This window comes from Triticum dicoccoides, chromosome 6A (genome assembly GCF_002162155.2).
Source record: "Triticum dicoccoides isolate Atlit2015 ecotype Zavitan chromosome 6A, WEW_v2.0, whole genome shotgun sequence".
Taxonomy (NCBI): Eukaryota; Viridiplantae; Streptophyta; class Magnoliopsida; order Poales; family Poaceae; genus Triticum; species Triticum dicoccoides.
In genome coordinates this window covers 406,342,923-406,348,583 of record NC_041390.1, presented here as the reverse complement: position 1 = coordinate 406,348,583, position 5,661 = coordinate 406,342,923, and the positions used below count along the sequence as shown (strand labels likewise).

At 42.7% G+C, this 5,661-nt stretch overlaps 1 long non-coding RNA gene across 1 annotated transcript; it reads right to left on the bottom strand.

Moving 5' to 3' along the window:
• Positions 1-1,432: 1,432 nt before the first annotated feature.
• LOC119319488 lies at positions 1,433-3,988 on the bottom strand. Its single transcript, XR_005154495.1, has 5 exons — positions 3,755-3,988; positions 3,500-3,612; positions 2,838-2,957; positions 1,765-2,095; positions 1,433-1,678 (listed from the first exon to the last, which is right to left on the bottom strand). It is a non-coding gene; the product is annotated as an uncharacterized LOC119319488 (long non-coding RNA).
• Positions 3,989-5,661: the final 1,673 nt, after the last annotated feature.

Genomic DNA, 5,661 nt, shown 5'->3' with positions numbered 1-5,661 from the left:
CCAGCAAATAGCCAATAGTAGCTCAAAAAGAAAAAAAATCATTGCACAATTTGGCAGTCAACCAATACTGGAGAATAGAATGATAAATATAATTCTCCAAGATTTCATTAACTTAGGCCCAACAGTATCATTACGCCACAGTTTTAGAAGATGCACCAACCAAAATAACATAGCCAGTAGCTTAGTATCAGTACACCATGTTCATAAGATGCACCAACCAAAACAGAACCTCCTCAAACCACAGCCAATCCCTGGTCCATATTGTGATTCATATGTCCAGTCAACCAAAACTCATCAACCCCAGGTCCAAACAACTCAACATCAAAGGTCCCAAAGCCAACATCAACCATGCCGTACTAAACTATTTTACCTTCGAATAGATCCATGATACGCGCAAATCTAGCATCACTTGCTACAGCCCTAGCATCGGTGGCCTCAACTCTTTGCAGTAACAACTGATACTCTGCGGCACGCGCAGCTTCGGTCTCCTCTGATTTTTTCTTGACCTCAACAAGCTCCTCTCGCATCAACTTAGAGGCTTGCCTCTCCCTCTCAAGCTTGTACTCTAGTTCTTGTACATGAGCATCCAAAGCAGATGCAGACCTGTTGAACTTCTTCTTGGAGCTCGAATCAAGGCCAACATTTTGAAGGAATGTGCTGGAGGGACATTCTTTAGTGAGAATGTCAGCAACAACAGCAGCAACATTCTTTGGTTCTCCACCTTCTGGTACCCCTTGTTCCATAGCTTTTTACATGTCAGCCTCACATTTAAAGAAAGATGTACACATGTCATTGCAGTTGGTTCTGAATGACTAGGAAACTTTATAAGCAAACTATTCAAGAATTTTGACTAAATAATAATCCAGTCTCCATGCTACTAATTAACTAGTAGTTATTTGAAAACTTTGAAGCAGACAAGCAGAATTAATCATTCTTAGGAATCACTTTTTTTGCAAGTTACTATCAGCTACATGAAAGAAGCATGGCACCAGGTTTATTAAATAGGTAAGCATACACAACAAACCATTGTTGAAATTTAAATTAGGCAACTAAGTGCACCTCTGTTTAGCTTAAATGGGAACATGGAGTGGAGAAGAATGTAGTACATTTCAGGAGCGCATATGTTGTTTCTTTAGTACAGTATACAGTATCAAAGAATCCACTTCCACAAGTCCTAAACATTTCATTCAGATCGTATATGAAATGACAGAGTTTATCCACTTCGAAAGCAAGGAAGATAGATGCTTCAGGCAATCACTAGAAAAATAATCAAAGAGCATACAACACTCTCTCTTAATTACCAGTGTTAAAAGACAAAGCAGTACCTGCTGGACTGCAACAAGAACTAAAATTGCCTAAATATTGTCGCATTTCCAGTACCAAAATGAATATGCAATGCAATGAAATAGAGGATTGGGACAAACAAACTATAACAAAACATGAATCATATACTGTACTACTTTGAACAACCCATCTCTATCAAATCTGTCGATCAGAAGTCATATAATGTAATCAAGTGTAACAAGGATGAGGTAAACAAGCCTCATCAACACAGAAAAGAATAGTAGAAACTTGCTATCGCCTTCTTAACTGGCTTAGAGAAATCAGTCTTCTTGCCATTGTGGCACTCCTTGAATAGATCAAACAAAGTCAACTCTTCACCCTTACGAGCCTCTTTCTGAAATTGTTCACGACACAATGGAACAATAAGAAACAATTGAAAGAATCACTGTAGTAGCAAATGAAAACATGAGAGATCCTTACCAAAGCATGCACATGAGAAATGTAGGGGCGAGAACCAGTTTTCTGATGGAACTTAACTTCGAAACGGTTCTCCTTGTTCGACTGACAGGTTTCCTACCATGGAAAAAGATGTATGAGAATTAATGGAGCAACCACAAAGGCTCCTAAAGATTGCAATCCAAGTTGCAGTTCAAAAGGGTATGCAGCCATAATAGCATGAAAATCAATGTTATCATCATCTCTCCAAGTAGCACAACTGATGTTTAGTAAAGAAAGGTAGAGATAAAGACAACATATCTATCTTCAGACATCATGTCTTTTTATTGATCGACTTCCTTGCCTTCTTAGGAACCTTCAAAGCATTATAATAAAAGAGAGACAACTATTAGATCTCATGCAAAAAATGTATTTCCAGAATTAGTCAAAGCACTAAAGCACATATAGCATACAAATAGCCCCCATCCCTCAAAAACAAAAGTAGAATTAGCATCGTATCTTCCTTCTCCACTACAATATCATCAACTTCATCCTCCTCAATGACCTCATCGTCAGGACTCTACTCAGAGCTTGAGGCTTGTTGTGTTATGGCAGAAGCTGAGTCCCCATCGGTGATGACACTACTTTGCTGCATTCGATTTGAGTTCCTAACCATCATACCTAATGCAGTGATGCCAAGTGATTGGAATATGCGGTTGTTCCTCATCAAATTTTTAGCCCTAATCTTCTCGTATTCAGCAGTTGGCACTTCTTTACATGAACAAAAAATATAATTGTAAGACTGAATGGTTGAAATGCATAGGAGAAGCAAGACAACACAAACAACTGAGCTGCGAGTTTCTTAGCAATCCTAGAATACAAATACAAATCAGGAGTGAACTATTTTATTTTGTTTTTACTACAGAGTACATATCAGGAGCGAACTGTTTTATTTTGTTTTTTATACAAAGTACATATCAGGAGCGAACTATTAGTAATCCTAGAAGACATAAATTTCAGGTACTAGGTTACAAACATTAGCTAGGCACGAAACTATGCAAAGCGCAATTCACGTCCATAGAAAACCAAACAGCACACTCAACAAACAAGTTATATACCTGCGAGTTTCTTGCTCATTGTCATCTTTGTCATAGTGGATCTCACAGGAATTGGAACTGTGCTAATCAGCTTGGTTGTTACCTAGTTTACTTGCCTTGCTTGCTGGACGAGTTAATGGCCTAGGGAGCAGCATAGCAGTTACAAGTTAAAAATATAAAGTGGGCAGATGCTTTGAAACGTAGATAAATAGTTGCACATATAATAGTATCTAGACACAAGCACTTCACTACTTGTCATCGACATCAGTCACACTGTCACACATAAGCTGTAGCCTACACATTTTTAGCTATTGATAAAGATTGCTTATGTATCATGTCTTTGTATAATATACAAGTATTCAGTTGAGAGCAAGTGCAAAACAAAATACATTTGCAGTTCAAATGTTCAGTTCGTTAAATTTGCAGAAATTAAGTGTAGCAATAGGATTAAATATTTAAATTAACAGCCAGTGAAAAACTGATGTTGATTTGGAATTTTCAATGGGGACTGGCAGAACTAGAGCAGTGTGGTCACGTAATATCATGAGTCTACTATTGCAGAGCTATCTAGACTCCCGCAATGCCACTTTTCTTCGGTAAAAGTAGACTTAGTTGTCCAGAAACTGAATCGGATTTAGTTAAAATGGACCACCTACTTGGATGTGGGATGAACATGAAGTTACCTAGGGGAGGACAGAGAACATAGTCCGCTTGTACTTGGGCACCTCCGTGAGCAGCTTGTCCTGAGAGGTTGGTCGAACGGCACCCTCTTCTGCTTCCTTTCCACCTCTGCAACCTTCACCACGACATAACAAATACAGTGAGAAACGGTGGAGTGTGATGGTGCAGAGAGAGAGAGAGAGAGAGATGTGATGGTGGAGTGTGCTGCTAGGTTGGGCGAGCTAGAGCGGGGAAGCACAGGCGCCAGAGGCCCGTACCTGGAGAGGTCAAGGTCACGCCGCTGCTCCCGTCGCCCCGCCGGTGGTTGGACCGGCCGCTGCTCGCGTGCCCCTCCGGCGGCTGGACCGGCCGCTGCTTGCGCCGCACGCCGGTGGCTGGACCGGCCGCTGCTCGCGGCACCCCGCCGGTGGCTAGATCGGCCGCGGCTCGCGCTCGAGGGGAAGGCAGGGGCGGCTAGGGTTCGTGAGGAGGGCAGGGGCGGCTAGGGTTCGAGGGGATTTGGGGATTTGGGGGACGGGAGCGGTGGTACGGTGCAGTGCGGCTGAATTAGTTCGACGAAAATACCCTCATATCGTGCGGTCCGGGCGTGTGGTGGTGTTCTCTGGTGACAAAAATACCCTCATTTGTGGAGCGGGAAAATTTTCGCCAGCAGCGGGAAAGATTTTAGGTGTGGCGGGAGGAGATGTGGAGGTAGAAAACTTAGCACATATTATGTACAAAAAATAATTAAGTCATTTTTATGGAAATTTGAACTACAACTCCCTTATAGTTTACTTGTTATTTTAAAAAAATATTTTTAGGTACACAAATATCTATTTCATCATAGATATACCAAGAGTTTTGCAAGAATCAACCCTAAGTATGAACAGTTATTTTGGATTTTTTTGACTGCATTTTGAAACCGGCATAACAAATTCAAAAAAAATCAAAACAAAAAAAACCTTCGCATTATGTAATTATATGTGGCCTAGCTGCTGGGAAACATGATAAACTTGTAATACGACAATTGTCTCAAAAAGTGTTCTAAAAAATTAGCTATCATGTATGAAGATTCATGAATTACAAGCCAAATGACCACTGTGATGGAGCATTTGTTTCGGCTAGAGCAAACCAGTCGACAGTGAAACAACATGGCGCCGAGGTCCCCAGCCGTAGCCACCGGCGGAGCGACAGATGGAGGCAGGGACCAGCGGCTTCGCCGGCGGAGGGAGGGGCAATGGTTTCTCTTCCTTGTTTGCCTCTCGTGCGGTTGGGGAAGAGAACAAGTCGTAGGATTAATGACCTTCAATATCTTTTTCCATGCTCTCCTCATTATTGGTATACTTCATCACATCGCTCATTATTCCGCCGAGCACTCTCCACAACACCAACAAGCTCCAGCGTGCCTTTCTTTTGGCCGGTTCTGACAAGACCACAGGGGCAAAATGCAAAGTAAACTGGGACCTCATATGCCGCCCATACGACCATGCAGGCCTCGGTGTGCTCAACACTGACAAATTCGTGCGCGCCCTCCGACTGCGTTGGTTATGGTCTGAATGGACAGAGTCGTCCAAGATGTGGGTTGGCATGGGCAACCCTTGCGATGAAAAGAACCGGGATTTCTTCTATGCCTCCACTTCTATCACTATTGGGAACAGGGCCAAGACCCCTTTTTGGGAGGCGCCTTGGGTGCACGGCAGGAGACCTATTTATATTGAGCCTCTCATCCATGAGGCTTCCACAAGAAAAAACTGAAAGGTGAGAGAAGCTCTCAATAAGGGATCCTGGATCAACAAAATCAAGATGACCGCCAACTTCTTTATGACACACATTCATCAAATTGTTGATCTTTGGCTTCTGATCTCGGAATTCTCACTTGAGGAGCACATGGAGGATGAGATTACTTGGAAGCATGCCACTAATGGCCAATACTCCACGACGGCGGCTTACTCCATGCAATTTCTTGGAATGGTCCACTCTCCTATGGATCACACGGTTTGGAAGGCTTGGGCACCGCCCAAGGTGAAATTGTTTGCTTGGCTGGCCATACAAGATCGAATCTAGACAGCTAATAGGTTGGCCCAGCGTGGATGGCCAAACTGTCAACTCTGCCCCCTATGCAAAAGAGAACAAGAATCTGGCCTACACCTTTTCATCAAATGTCGATTCACCCTTCGCCTATGGA